Source organism: Diabrotica undecimpunctata, chromosome 2, assembly GCF_040954645.1.
Source record: "Diabrotica undecimpunctata isolate CICGRU chromosome 2, icDiaUnde3, whole genome shotgun sequence".
In the NCBI taxonomy this organism is placed as follows: Eukaryota; Metazoa; Arthropoda; class Insecta; order Coleoptera; family Chrysomelidae; genus Diabrotica; species Diabrotica undecimpunctata.
Genome location: NC_092804.1, coordinates 180,418,867 through 180,435,639, shown reverse-complemented (window position 1 = coordinate 180,435,639; position 16,773 = coordinate 180,418,867). Strand labels below are relative to the sequence as shown.

Genomic DNA, 16,773 nt, shown 5'->3' with positions numbered 1-16,773 from the left:
TTCTAATAGTTTAATAAGAACATCAGCATAAAAAAACCAAAAACAAAAAAAAAACGAGAACATAGTAAGTGTGTATAGTGTTTGTGTTTAAACACATCAAACATTATTTTTATTTTGTTTTTATAGAATTTTATTTTGTTTTATAGGATTTTATTTTGTTTTGTTTTATACTGTTTAAGTGTTTTGTTCATTTTATTTAATAAGACAATATGGCTCTTGGCGAACACCCATTTAAAAAAAGTATCGCGCCACAAGACATACCTCTGGGGTGGTGTGGAAACTGTCTTAAAATTTGTTTTAAAAAAATTTCATTGTGTAACTCTTTAAGGACGGGTCACGTCAAAAGACGTTTTAGCGTAACTTCCGCGAGAGCCGGTTGGTATCAGTAAACTTTCTGCAAAATTACTTCTTTTTTATAGCTTTTTGTTTGTGGCAATCTGTATTTTTAGGGGAATGTAGGGAATGAGCCACAAAATATTTATTCATATGTTTATTTATTGACGTTTCGATCTCTATATCCAGAGACCGTTTTCAATTATGCAAATGATAGTACTATTTATTTTCTATGGCTTTTCGCTTGTCGTTCTGTATTTTTAGAAATGATGTTGGGAATACGCCACAATATATTTATTCAAATGTTTAATTTACGGACGTTTCGATCTCTAGAGACCGTTTTCAAACATACAAATGACAGATATATTTATTTTCTATAGCTGCTTGTTTGTGGCATTCTGTATTTTTAGGGAGAAGGTTGGACATAAGCCACAATATATCTATTTACATGTTTAATACATTGACGTTTCGATCTCTATTTCGTTTTTAAAGATAGAAAAAAAAATAAACAATATAAGACTATAAAAATATATAATAATAAACAAATAAAATAAATATAACTATCATTTATATCTTTGAAAGCGGTCTTTGGATATAGAGATCGAAACGTCAGTAAAAACTTGTAAATAAATATATTGTGGCTTATTTCGAACATTAATATTTGAAAAATAAAATAATTAACGTTAAAATAAAAGTAAGTGTACGTCACTGGATTTCCAAACAGCTTTCCGCATTTCTGGGTCTTTAAACGATGACTCACTCTCTCAAATAGTGAAATTATACCATAGACGAATGTGACAAGGGGGCATGTTTTTGTCATTATTTAGAATATACTTTCTATTTTCTATACATGTCTTCGTACAAGCGCTGGAAGAAAAAGAAAAAGTTAAACAGTTTATGGCTTACAAAAAGATTGCTACGCATTATTACGTCACGCACCTAGCAGCCCATTAACACCGTATAGGAAAGACCAGACGATATTTCGAAAAGATGAAATCTATCTTCTGATTTACCACTCAAAACCAACGTGCATTCTCTTTTACCTTTTTATACGGAGTCGAAAGTCTCTATCCTCAGATGTTATATTTTTTCTACCTTGTTGTATGGCTTGGACACTTTCTGATACACTTCTTTAAAAAAAGCTCGAAGCCTATAATATGTGATGTGACATCGTAAGTGCATCTTACGAATTTCATGGGTGGACTGAGTGGATAATGTTAAGGTTGTACATAGAGATGGAATACGAAATCTTTCATAATGATTAGTCAAATAGTTAATAAAAGAATACAATAAACCCATTGGCTGCAGTAAGGCCGATCTAGAATGGACGGCTATCAGGAAAGAAAAAAAAAAGAAAAATGTGCTATCTATGTATATATTTTGGTATTTTTAAGTATAATATTGACTTCTTGATAATAAAGCGGGAATCTTATGTATAAAATTATGCCCATGTTTGTATTTCTCTTTGTGGATCTTTATAAAATCTTTAGCAATTTGGACTAACCAAAATCTGAACTAAGAACAATGAGGTATTACAATTGGCGATTTTTTTAAAGTTCCCAGGACTATAGCCCTATAGGATTTAGCATTCACGGAATATAATGCACACTTTTCAAAAGGGGTGGTGTCATTCTCTTAGCCGCCGTATTTCACATTAGGCTGGCACGACGGACGAAACAAAGACTTTGTTTCGAGGCGGAGAAATTAAAATTTTTCCGATTTGCATATTTCGGTCGTTGTTGGCGCTTATTAACGAACACTTGAAATTAAATTGTTACGGGGAATGGCTAGCGGGGGTAGTTCGGGTGAGAAAAGCAGCGTATTTACATGTAATTTTTCTTTCGACTTTTCTGATCCGAGCTGAGCTTCGAATTCTTGCGAAATGGCGAGAATAGTATGCGTTGAGACCGAAGGTTGAAAAGGGTTTTGCTTTTTCTTCGACGACAATTTGTGTGTGGCGTTTGGCATGCAAATTTAATTTACATTATTCAGTTTTTTAGTCTGTGGGGGGTCTTTAAGATGAAACCATATTTTAATTTAAAATAAAATAAGGAAACTGAGTTAGATATAAAAAAACATGCCCTTTGTTTAAAATAATTGAAGTTTAAACTGTTTTTACACATTTTGCTACAGTATGCGTCATAACAAAGAACATTGCAATAAGGAAGCTTCTGATAGATAATCGTGTTAGTCACATATGTTAATGGTTCGTCAATTTCTGGAAATATTTCAGAAGCCATCACCGAATATAATATAATCGGACGATAATAATCGGACCTTATTAAGAGTCATTGTAAAATTTCTACGCTTAGGAACCGTTCCACAACCAAGTAGTCAATTTTAATACCTATACCCGGTTCACAATGTGTTGATAGCTCACTACAAGTTTAACCCTAATTAGAAAACTGAAATACAGAGAGGATAGGTAATACGATATAATAGTAAAAACCAACCTAAAACTGACGGTTTAAGACGTTTTCGACTAACCCACCTTATATCTGAAGGAATACAATACCTTATATTCCTATTACGGGGGTATTTTGAATGGTTAGATATGAACGACCAGTGTCGTAGAGTATATGATTGAAACATTTATTTGAACTAAATAAATATATTTTTTAAATTGTACTTATGTAAATTGTATTTTTTAATAAAACTTATTTATTTTATTCAAAAATAAAAAGTTTCTTGCCATTTGTAAAAGACATATTTATTTAATTAAGGAAAAAGGCGCCAAATGTCGCCTGGCAAAATTTCCAATGTGTTTTAAATGTATCAAATATTTTTGAAAAATTTAAACGCAGAATGAAAGATTACATTATTACACAGGGCAGAAAGTTCCTGAAAACTTCTACAGTGTTTATTTTAATATGTTATGTAACAGGGGTGAAAATAAAAGAGAAAATATAGTATAATTTTTAATTGAAAATATTGCATGCAAAAGAAACTTTTTATTTATTCTAAAAAATATTTCATTCTGCTTTTAAATTTTTCAAAAATGCTTTTTAGTTTTCTCAGGATTTGAAAAAAAAATGGATACATTTAAAACACATTGAACATTTTGACAGGCGACATTTTGCGCCTTTCCCCTTTAATACCTTACGATTACAACTACTATTACTTACCTTATATAATTACGATTAGAAAACTATTCAAATTCAAAATAAATAGGATAAACTTCGGAATCCGAGTCGTCTTGAGGGTTAATAATTAGGTTAATAATCTCTACGGTCGCCTCAATTATGTTATCAAGATCCCACATTTTTTGTTCTTCTTCTATTACATGTCTTACTGCATCTTTCCAGTTTTGTTTTGTAATATGTTATAAAGACTCGTATAACAATTCACGTACAACCTGTATTTTATATGACGTATTTTTTCTAGCCACATAACTTTTCATTTGTGCCCAAATGAGTTCAATTGGATTTATTTCGCAGTGGTAGGGTGAAAGTCTAAAGACTGTGATGTTTCGCCTTTCCGTCATTTTATCAACTACGTATTTCTTGAACTTAGATTTGTGTTGCCGGGCAATTTTTAAAAGTTCTGCTTTTACCATTCCATCTTCGTAAGGCAGATACTTATTCCGCAGCCAGTCAAGAATATCCTGTTTCTTCCACGCATTCGTTAGAAGTCTTTCCACTAGTCGTGAATGATAAGGTGCATTATCTAATACTATAATTGAATTTAGTGATATGTGTTCAATCATTTGCTCAAAATACTCTTCGAAAACATCAGCTGTCATCTCCTCGTGATAGTCTTTTGTGCTTTTGGAATGAAATTCCAACAAACCATGCTTAACAAATCCTTTTTCACTGCCAATGTGAGAAATTATTAATCTACTGCCTTTACCAGAAGGTGGGGAAATACCAGTAGACCAACCTTCCATAAAGGCTTGCCTGGAGCTTAATATATTTTTATCTGACCAAATTTTTTTTAGAGTATGACCTGAGTTTACCCACGTTTCATCCTGGTAGAAGATGGGCCTTTCTTCAGCCCGGAATTTTCGTATGAACCTTAGATAATTTCTTCTCCAACATCATCTTCTCCTCTCGGTCAATCAAAAGTGATTTTCGGTCTGATTTCTCCCACCGGAAATTTAATTCTCTTAAAACTTGCCACAATTTAGTTCGTCCGATATGAGACAAATCCGGGTCGTCTCTAACTTCTTGTAAAATTTTGTTTAGGTTTGGTATTTCTTTTTTGAAAAAAAATAAATGAATTTTCCTTCGAATACCATTTTTGGCAAATTCATCAATTTCAATAGGCTTTTTCCCTCTCTTTAAGTGTTCGTTTGTGTTTGGGTTAGCTATACCGTGTTTTTTTCTTTCTGATAGGAACCTATATAAAGTTGACTCTCCTACGCCAGTCATGTTGGCACAACTTTCGACTATGTTGTGAACAGTGTTTGTGGGATTCTGAGAAACCAGAGCATCGTGAACATTTAGGACAATAGTCTTCTCTCTTGGTGAATAGACAGACTTACTGACTGTACGCAACAGTACCGGTGTAAAACTTGATGATGAAGCCATCACAAACAATCCAACAAAACGAGCACTAGCGAAAGGTACGTATATGTTCGTAGGTATATGGAATAAAAAATCACTCACGCACTGCATATAATTCGCAAAAGAAATATTCGAGACGCTAATTACTGCCGTAGACGCGGAAACACCGACGAGCCGTAAATTACATGCGATCAAAAACGTACTAAACAAAAAAATTGTTTTCGTTCGTAATAACTTCACCCTTTCAAGTTAAGTTTCGAATATAATTATATTATTAAAAATCTGGGGAATTCCATCTTAATTATCTTGCAACGAATAGTACCTTCGGATATGAATTCCATGTTTTTTAGTAAAGTGATTAAACGCGAAGATTAGTATTGAAATATCCAAAGAGATAAGGTATTCTTATTTACAAAATTGTTAATGGTTAAATTCTTATTTTTATTAATATAATATAATAACCAACATTAGTCGTGAAAGTTTTAATTGTTTTTTTGCTAAATATATTAGTATTAAAATATTATCAATATTATATATAACAGTATTAAAACATTATATTATTATTTAATGAATAAACACCTTAGGGACGCCTATGATTTACGACCGTTTTATGAGTTTGAGGCATATTTCGTGCTCTCAACAATTTGTGAACAAAGAATAGCGTCATAATTGGAAGCTTACGGTTTATATGCGGTACAACTGAGAGCAACTATTAGAAAAGCCTCAAAATCCCCAGTAAATATATTGACAAACTTTGATGAAGATTTATCTACTGGCGTCATAAAATTTTACAGTAGGTTGTCGTTTTTTATTTTATGCAGAATAAAATGCCACGCGTTTCCGGCTTTGCGGCATTGTTCCTTCCAAGAATGTGAGAAAGCCCGATAATCCCTTCTATGTACAGTTATGTGACCTTGCTAGTTCTATGATTTCTCATTTAACAGTGGCATCCTAACAATCAAATTTTCTGTTTCATACAGTCAGTTTAAGAAACTTTCGCTACCGTGAGATTGTGTTCGGCTCGTTTTGTTTTTAGATTTAAATTTAGTAATTAACTTTTTATTTTTTAATATGACAATTTGTAATACTAAAAGGAAGGCTTTGCCTATTATAGATAAAGTTCTGGTATTCCTGTGTCCAGGCCACTTTTAAAGGAGAAAGCTACAGAGTTCGGAAAACTGTTTAGTGAAGATTTCACATGCTCTAACGTCTGGCTAGATCGGTTTAAAGCCCGGCACTGCATTTCCTTCGCAAAAATTGTTGGAGAGGCAAAATGTGTGGACGAGAACGTGATAGGTGATTCTTTACAAAACACATGACCAGAACTAAGGCAACCATACAAGGATGAAGATATCTTCAATGGCGATGAAACTGGTGTTTTATAAATTAACGCCAGACAAAACTTTAAATTTAAAAAATCAAAAATATGTCGATGAAAAGAGTCACGGCTTTTGTTTGTGCAAACATGACAGGTACAAAGAAAAGAAAGCTTTTGGTTATTGGGAAAAGTTTACATCCTAGATGTTTCGAACACATAAAAACACTGGCTGTAAACTACACAACCAACAAAAAAACGTGGATGACTGCTATTTTTGAAAAGGAATTGAGAAAGTGAGACAAGGAACTCTCTTCAAAAAAAAAAATTCTTCTTTTAGTTGACAACTGTGCATCCCAAATCCCAAGCTTAATTTGACCAATATCAACCTAGTTTTCTTACCAGCCAACTACACGAGTGTCTTGCAGCCTATGGACCAAGGAGTCATAAAAATTTAAAGTACCATTATCGGAAACAGCTTTTAAAAAGGATGGCTTTTTGTATGTACAATGGGGAACCCGTGAACATTACCATCCTTGATGCAGTTTACTTTTGTCAAGCTAAATTGACTGTAGTTTCTCCCAATGTTCAGGATGTTGACGAGGATGACGAAATGCCTTTTTCAGAATGGATACAAAAATTTAATGTAAACCAGAGAGAGTTTGGAACTGATCTGGACTCCTACATTTCAGTAGACGATCAGATAGAAATATTTCAAGTTTTAAGTGATAAAGAAATTATGGAACAAGTGCAAAATTTAGAAATAGATGTTAATTAAGATAATGAAGAAGAAGAAGAAGACGGCGTTGATTGTCCTACAATACAAAATGCAATGAGATCTGCTGAAAACATATCCAGGTTTTACCAGTTCAGGGAGGCATCCACAACTACCAAAGAAGCTGCTCAGATTATTAAGGACACTACAGAAAAACTTTATTTTTCGGAAAGGGTTGAGCAGAAGAAAATGACTTCTTTCAGCAATAGAGAACTTTTTCATAAAAAATGTAAGTTTCGTATACATGATATGTTTTATTTCTTAATTTTTTTTATCCTAAATACAGCTGTCATAATAAATAATGCTGTAATAAAATATTTTGCCTTGTTAAAATTTCATTTTTTTCTACCTCTTTTATAACGGCACTCTGATATAGCGTCATTTTTTTACTGGACCCTTCAATGACGCTATAACCAGTTCCACTGTATAACTTTAGAAGCAGCTGCCATAAAGAATTCTTTTAATCCAGAGATGTGGTATTTTTATCCGAGTGTCCGAGATATTCCATTTTTCTTACTTTTACAGTCCCTTCAAGTTATTTTTTTCTCTTCAGTCTTCTTAACTCTTTAATATTTTTAGCGCTATCAATCTTATACGTCCACTTATAAGAATCCTACGAATATCATGGACTCAAAGAATGTCCAACGTAGAAGTTACTAAAAGAATAGGAAATGAAGCTGAAATAATATTGGCTATCAAAAGAAGAAAACTTGAGTACTTAGGCCATGTTATGAGAGGGCAAAGATACTCATTATTGCAGCTTATTATGCAAGGCAAAATTCGAAGAAAGCGAAATGTGGGAAGACGAAGAATATCGTGGCTTAAGAACTTAAGGGATTGGTTTGAATGCAGTAGTGCAGAACTATTTAGAGCTGCAGTCAATAGTGTAGGCATAGCCATGATAATTTCCAACCTTCGATAGAAGATGGAACTTAAAGAAGAATATACGTCCACACCTCAAAGGATACCGTTTATGTAACATTTAGCCAAGCGTATTTTTTGTGCTAATGTAAAACATCTGCTACAACGAATGTTTTTTATTTTTATAAAGTTAACGTTTTAACAGTGTAGTTAAAAAGGCTCTAAAAAGAAGCAAAGAATATAGAAAAAAAAAGCTAGAAGAAATCACGCCAGAGACTTAAAGTATCTCAATCCGTGTATCAACCCACCATGATCTTATTTCACTCACAATTGAATATGTTCAGTTTCTCTGTTATTGGATTTCTCGAACTGCATTCAAAATTTTCAATTTATTTGTAAACTAGAACTATATTGAATACAGAGACCTGACCTTAACAAGAATTGTGCAAAGAGTAGACAAAATTCTAATATATATCTTCTCAGAAATATTGGATCATTTTGTTGAGTTTAGAAAAGAAAAAGGTACCAAAAAGACTTTTTAAATTCAATTTTACGGCAATGGTTATGGAAATGATCTAGTTTGATAGATAATTCGGGGGCAAGTGGGGTAACACTATATGGATGGTCAATTATATGTTTCGAGGTATTCCTGCAGTTTTTCTAATTATATTTATTATTTCGTTATAAACATTTTGTACTGTAAAACAAAATAGTTAATTAGAGCTTCAACAAAGTCATACAGGTTGGATTTGGACATTTGATACACATTCAGGTTAACTATCAGGTTAAGTGTTGACAATTTTAAAGTGAGATTTTTTTTAACAAGATTTTTTACAATCTGCTTCACAATAAAAACAAAGTAAAATTGTTTGTCTTTACAATGACAGAGAGGTGTAAGGTGTAATCTTCTTCTTAGTCGTTGACCTGATGCAGGTATCGTGATATCATGAAGCTATTAGCTAAATTTCCCAATGTTCCTCCACGTTTTTCTATCTTCTGCCATTCTAGCACATTCTGACAATGGAGCGCCAATGGTAGCAACAATATGGTCCGTGTATCGTGTGGGAGATCTACCTCTATTTCTTTTGCCTTCTACTTTTCCCTGGATGGTAAGTCTTTCAAGACCATTTCTTCGAAGCACATGTCCAAAAGGTGTAATATCAAAGCACAAATATTGGCTTGTTTACCGATGGGATGCGCACATACACAGATACGCAAACACGAATACTAAAAGCGGCATAGATTACAATAACTGGGCGCTGTGTTAAAGGCGTAGTTTCCACTACTGTAGGCACTGTCAGGAACGGTTTGGTAGGTCCGAAGGATCATATCGCTTGTTGGTTATGGAGAAGATTGTATGCCAGGGTGTTAGGAGGCACACCCAACCTGCTTTGATATTGTTTAGAAATTCTTTTACACTCTTCAGAGGCTGTTAGTACCTGCAGATCTCTATGTAAGGCGTAATTCTGGATACACCAAGGGGCATTAAAGATTGTTCTTAGAGTTTTAGATTGAAATCTTTGAATTTTCATAACATAAAATTCGTCCATATATGTTTGGTCCATGTTAATAGTTTGTCAAGATGAATGCCTAGATATTTTACATTATCCTTTTGGAGTAAAGGATGTCCATCGAGGTTAACTTGTGGACATATACCTCTTCTTAGAGTAAATGTTATATGTGTGGATTTTAAGGTATTTACTTTAATTCTCCAGAATTTAAACCATTCATTAGTCTCGTTTAGATGTAGTTGCAGTAACTCTGATACTATTACTTAATTACTATGAGATGTTAGAAAAGCAGTATTATCTGCAAATGTTGCAAGCGTAAAGTTATTGCTTGTTGGTAAGTCAGCCGTATATATCAGGTAAAAGATCGGTCCGAGCACACTACCCCGAAGTACACCAGATATGATGGGGCAGAGTTTTTGTATAGCCTTCACTATACCTTACTAGATATCTTCTTTCTATAAGATATGGTTCAGGCAGTTTGAAGTAAGTGTAAGGTAGGTTTTCCTTTAACTTGTACAGAAGTCCTGTGTGCCACACCTTGTCAAAAGCTTGAGAGGCATCTATCTAAAAGGCTGCAGTGCAATATTGCTTGTTTTCAGGACTAGTTTATTATTGTTGTGTATAATCTGTGAACTTGTTCCATTGTAGTGTTGGTTATGAAATCCGAATTGATGGTCAGGTATAAGACCCTTTTTGTCGAATATTGATTTGATTTTTCTCAACAGAAGTTTTTCAAGAACCTTGAATAGGTTCTCATGAGTTGACATCTTTCGGATATTTACCATGTTTTTGAATGAGTATAATCTTTACCACTTTCTATTGCAAAGGAAAGTAGTGCAGATTTAACAATGAAAGTGAGGTAGAGTAATAAAAGTTTAGATTGATGAAGGAATAAAAACAGAAATGTCGACGATGCAAATGAACAAATAGTATCTATCACAAACCTTAAGATTTTTCAAATTGTTGAGTCTGTAGTATTTACAAAATTTGAAAAGATTTAAAAAAAATTGCAAATAATAATTTTCTTGATTGTTAAAAGAATTTAAGTTAAAAGAAAGTTTTTTTAAAAGTACATCAAAAATTTCGCAATTACATGACTCAATATTACAATAGCATCTGATAGATTGATATTGTGTTTCTTACCTATTTCGAATATCTTGGACATATATGGACATACCTGTAACAAAATAAGTAATAAATAAAAATGTAAGTATAGAACAGATAAAAATTTTTGTATTTATAACATTTATAACAAAAAACAGATAAAATGATAACACTTTATACGACAATGATCACACCTATATGGATATGAAAACTGGCTGAGATAGGAAATATTGTAACCTGATAAAAGAATTAACCAATTTTATTATTGTAAATATTATAGCTAGACATAAAGATTGTAAATGAAGAGGAAAGTGAAAAGAAATATTAATAAAAAACAAACACATATGTTCCGCTGAAGACTATCTAATCAGACAGGAACATTCAACTTTGAACACAAGCCTCCCCCTTTTCCTTCATCGTCCTCTATCCAGCCATTTGCCATTGCATCCATATCGGTTAGGCATGTTGTTTTAACTCATCTGATTATCCAAGTTATACATACATAAGGATTTCTACAGCTGTCACCGTCTTCTTTCTTTCAACCAACGTGTCCTAAGGTCCTGCCTTTCCATGGATTCGTCTACTTTATCCCTTCAAGATCTTCGGGATCTGACCCCTTTTCTTCTCTTTTTTATTGAGCTCTCATCGAAATCTTTAATACTCTCTTTATATTGTACCTACTCTTCTCACGTGTCCATACCAAATTAATAACTTAGTACGTCTTTTTGTACTGGCTTTCTTCTTTATATCTCCTCCTTTTTAATAAGATCTAGACTTATTAACCTAGAGCTTCTTCTGATGAACTCTTTTGTTTCTTTTGTTTATTACCCGATTCTCTGCTCTGCAAGTCGTTACACTACGTACTTATATGTAAGGTGCTTATATTCTCTTTATGTTTGATTGATCTGTCTATCTCTATTCCATAGTACCCCGTTAATTTATTCTATTATCTCTTGCTCAGTAGTTCTATTCTTTGAGATTATGAATCGTAAGTATTTGAATTTTTCAGATTCATTAATTTTCAACGAAAAAAAAATTTCAATTTTATTTGAAAATCTTTATTAACATTATAAGAACCATTCCTTATAATTTAGTATAAGGAATGGTTCTTATATATATATATATATATATATATATATATATATATATATATATATATATATATATATATATATATGTTAATAAAGATAGGTTTATTCATGTAGACTTTACGTAGCCGCAAAGGAAATTCACTGGTACGAAGCATGAAATAAATTGTTTACCGAATAGTTCTCGCAGTAAAGCTATGCTTTAACAGGCTGCATGGCAAGTGACGCTATGGCGTTGCAACCAAATGTGTTCGAGATCACGAGTTTTAATTTCAGGCACCAAATAGTCCGTTATCGTGGCGCGATAACGGTCTCCATTTACAGTAACATTCTGACAGGTTTCTGTTTTAAAGAAATATGGACCAACGGTTCCACGGGCTCATAAATGACACCAAACAGTTGTTTTTTCTGGATGTAATGGCAACTCTTAAACCTCTTCGGGTTGCTCATCACCCCAAATACGGTCATTTTGTTTATTCACGTAACCTTTAAGCCAAAAATGGGCCGCACCTAAAAACAATTTTTGAAAACAGTGGATCTTCTGCAAGCTTATCAAGAGCCCGTTTCAGCCCATTGGCTGAAACGGAGATGACTCGGAAGGTCGGTTGGCTTCAGATCTTGCACTAATTGAATTTTGTGTTTTTAAACCAAGACCCTTACGTAAAATACGACAACCTGTTGAAAATGGCGACGGATCGATTTTTCATCATTTTCGCGAACACTCACAGTTTCTATTTTTATTGATTCGGTATTTAAATCTTCAATTATTTATATATAATCATAAAAATTATAACTAAATTAAATGTTATTTTGTACCCAATCTCCCCTATACCCGTATACGGAGTGGGTGGCAAGTTTTTGAGAGTAGAGTGTCTCTTTTTGGTTTCTCTTTTGTGTATAGTTTCCTCCTGCTACCTGTAAGCGCGCCGTCGTCATACAACAACGCTAGACGATGGCAGTCACAAAATCTTACTCAGTGTTGCCATTCAGCGCAACCCCGTACAGTATTTTTTCGGATTTGTACGAGTATCTCATTTAGCAGATCAAAAACCAGAAACAGTATCAGAATTGAAATTGAAGGCGTTCTTTTTCTACAATATTATATGGGCTACTAGCTGTTTCTTCTTTGGCATTAATCTCACACGTGATGTCAGTTGTCACTCTATATTTTGTGTAATAGGTATTTATATTGCCGTTTGGTGATTCATCACGAGTTATATTCTTCTGATTATATTGATGCATCCATTTCTGATTATATGGATGTTTGTAATGTCGTTTCCCAATAAGACATAAAAGGTCAACAATCCAGAAAAAGGGCAAAAAGCTTGCAGACCAACACATCAATAAGCTTCACTAATACCTTAAAAAAGAAGTGGTCCAGCAGCTTCTTGATAATTCTACTGTATATAGAAGACCGAAGAAGGAATGAAGCCATTCATCTAAAGATTCATTTCAGTTTCAAAATCAATAAACCTCAAAACCACACAATAAATATTATAGAATAGATTAGAAAAAAATAGATTATTAGAAAATATTCGTCCAAAACAAACTGCCAGTCACCGTAGAATATTTTTGTAAGTTTCCTTCCCTTCTCATATTGTCCAGTAAACTTTTTCCTGGCATGTTTAAGATTATTTGTATATCAAGTGTTTTTCCCTAAAGATCAAACATTTGACTGTTAGTTTAAGTATTGCATATTTAGATGTACAACCGAAAAATTGCGAACAAAAAATAATTCCGGACCACCCAAAACAGATAAAATTCTCGACAATTGGTTAGAATTGACAACGTAGAAAATTTCTGACTACCGCATTGTAGACAATCGCCGCTGGAATCCGAAGAATGTTGTAGTCCACGCCTTTTAGCACGACATATACGAAGAGCAAAAAGATAGGGTCTTGCTGATCGTCAGATTAAAATAATAACAGAACAGATTTTTTATTTTTTGTACTTTTTCTCCGTGCGTGTTCTTTGTTTTATCGTACTCGTGCCATTGTATCGCCACGAGACAAAAGCAATGATGATCTTGCAAGATTACGCACAAAGTGACGGAAAAATAACATTAAAAGAATCTTCGCAATTTTATATGTCGATTTAGATTAGGATCAATTTCTTTTATGGTAGTTGTACAAATAAGATCGAGTATGGCATTAAAGCCGTTAAGCCGTTCATACGCATTTTATGTTGTGTTATATTCAAAGTTTGTAGGGGTGATCATATATTATGTTTGCAAATTCTTGTACAAAACCGCTTTTTGAAAAGAAAGAAAAATTCTTTTCTACCAAGGTAGAAATAGTTATGTGGTATTTTCAAGATAGTTTCCTATAAAAGATCATTCCTTAAAACTTTAAGTGTTCCAAATAAGTAAAGTTGTTTCCACATAACTGAAGATCTAAATTTGTAGAGTACCGTTTTTTTGAAAATAAAATACATTTGGTTTTGGTTGTAGAAAATTGCAACAGCTTTTGACCAGTTTTCAAGTTGATTCATTGCTTTGTAAATGTGTAAATTTTTATTTAATCTCACTGATATTATTCTTCATAGCAAATGAGGAACGGGAAACAGCATTTGGAAGTCATATATTTGAGCGTGTTGACAGCTTCACATACCTTGGCTCGCTAGTGACTACTACTAATAAAACAAGCGAAGAACTTAAAAGACACTGCAGAAACTAAGGTCATTAATATACATAACAATGTCTTTAAGTAAATATGTTTTTAACAGAACTCAGTCAAACTCTTTGGAAACTTAAAAGTGCAAAAGATCAAGTACAAATATAAATAAAACACTCACAGTGAAAAAATGGTGAAATGATAACATTCGTGACTGCAAAGGAGACCATTTTAGTTACCAACTCAGAATCTAGTGAAACAAATTTTATAATAGAAAGTGGTGATACGAATCGTTTAGTTACGAAGGATGCTGACACGTTTTTAGATAATATTCAGGAAGTAATGTACAACATAAATGTGGCAGAAAAGGTGTCAACAAAACAAGGTCATTTGAATCTTCAAGCTTCTTCTTATGGTGCCGTGCACCTATAGTGCGTTGGCGAATTATTTATCTTAAGGTCAGACGTCTGTCTTTTGCGGCATGCAAAAGTTCGCCAGTGTTAGTTACGCCTGTCCAGTTCTTTATATTTCGCAGCCACGACATTTGTTTGCGACCTACTCCTCTCTTGCCCTCAATCTTTCCTTGGATAATTAGTTGAGAGATTGCGTATTTTTCCCCTCTCAGGATGTGGCCCAGGTATCCAATCTTTCGTGCCTTGATCAAGCTGAGCAATTCTCTCTCAGTATTTGCTCTTCTTAGGACTTCCTCGTTTCTCACCCTATCTGTCCATGGTATGCGGAACATTCTTCGCAAGGTCCACATTTCGAAGGCTTCCAACTTGTTAATGGAAGATATTTTCAACGTCTATGTCTCCATGCCGTATAACAATATGGACCATACATAGCACTTAACCATTCTGTAACGGAGATTGAAGGAAAGATTGCGGTTACAAAGTAGCGGTTTAAATTTAAGAAAAGCTTGTCTTGCTTGTTCGGTACGGCATTTTATTTCTTGTTGAGGATCCCATTGGTCATTCACCATTATTCCCAAGTATTTGAATGTTTTCACTTGCTCGATTGGAGCATTATCTACGTGCAGTTGTACTCTGAAAAATGCGCCCTTTCTTATTGTCATGCATTTTGTTTTTCCAGCATTTATCTTCAGGCCATATGTTTTTCCTGTGGTGTTTATTTTATTTAGTATCAACTGCATATCATGTTCCTTATCTGTGATTATTGCGGTATCGTCAGCGTAACGAATGTTATTTATCGGGTACCCGTTGACCTTTATACCACAATCAGTGCCTTCAAGTGCCTCTGCAAAAACATTCTCCACATAGAGGTTGAACAGCATAGGAGACAAAATACACCCCTGTCGCACCCCTCGTAAAATTTCGAATTCCTCTGTGTTTGTTGATTTGTTCAGCCTCACACGTGCCTTTTGATTCCAATAGAGATTCTGGATAACTCTTATATCTTTCTCATCAATATCAGCATTGTGTAGCATTTTTATTATTTCATCGTGTTTTACGGTGTCAAAAGCTTTTTCGTAGTAGAGGAATGTGATGACTATATTCATCTTCAAGCAGCAAACGTTAAACAAATTGAGACGAACAATGTATGGGTATGTAATCAAATTTCATATAATTCAATTTCTGTGAAGATAATAAAAGAGCGGGTCTTTAGATCGTATTCAAAGAGAACCGGTTCAAAATCATGAAAGGAAATCATGTTGTGATAACAGGTGAATTAAGAAATAATTTATATATTGATAAATTAAGACGTAGACATCTATCAGAAGCACAAATCATAGCTTTTGAACGTAGTGTGCTAATGCTAAGGGAAAATGGCTCATTCTGCAAAGAATCCCGTATCTAGTATATATGTGAAATCTGTTTAAAAGTAAAACAATCACGATTACCATTTAACAGTGTTAGTAATGAAAGAAGAGGAAAAATAATTTTAGAAGTTGTGCCAACGGATGTGTGTAGTGCTGAAGATCCAGTAACAAAGTATTTATAGATCATTAGTTCAACATATAGATCAACAGTTCTGTACACGTTATTTGATTGAAAAGAAATCTGAAGTAATAAATAAATTTAGAGAATATATTGATATGGTCACTGCTAAATTTAATGTAAAAATTTATAGAATAAGGTGTGATAATGGAGGTGAATACTCCCCAAAAGCTTTTCAAAGATTATATTCAAATAATGGCATGAAAATTCAGTATACAGTATCTATGAATCCAGAATAGAATGGTGTTTATGAACGTTTTAACAGAACCATTATGGAAAAGGCAAGATGTTTAATTTTTGATTTAAATTTAAATAAAATCATATGGGGTGAAGCTGTGTGAGTAGAAGCATACTTAATTATTAAAACTGAAACTCGAACTTTATCTGATAACAAAACACCTGCTGAAATTTGGTATGCGGAGAGGCCAAATATGGAAATATTTGGTAAAGATAAAATTATTTCGTCGTAATGTAGTATAATAATATAATTTGTCAAATCTGCCAATCATATTTGACAATCAAACATATTCTCACTGAATGCCATCAACATTCGGCCAGAAGATTACAATAAAAACTCAAAAGTGAAGTACGAGATATCCTAAATAACCCTGACCAAATAAAAGCTGTGCTACAATTCCTTAGAGATGAACACTTATATCAAAAAATATAATTAGATTTTAATTTAGACATTGTATAACATATTATTATCAT

General features: G+C 33.3%; 1 protein-coding gene across 6 annotated transcripts in view; it reads right to left on the bottom strand.

Moving 5' to 3' along the window:
* Positions 1 to 16,773, bottom strand: part of LOC140435297 (EGFR adapter protein-like) — a 651,983-nt gene that overhangs the window by 54,075 nt on the left and 581,135 nt on the right. Inside the window, exon 1 of one of the 6 annotated variants that reach the window (XM_072524134.1) lies at positions 10,444 to 10,468. The exons of the other annotated variants lie outside the window; for them this stretch is intronic. The gene's annotated coding sequence lies outside the window, so the exon portion shown is untranslated. Of the gene's footprint in view, positions 1 to 10,443; positions 10,469 to 16,773 lie in introns of those variants that run through there. 6 annotated transcript variants of the gene reach the window in all.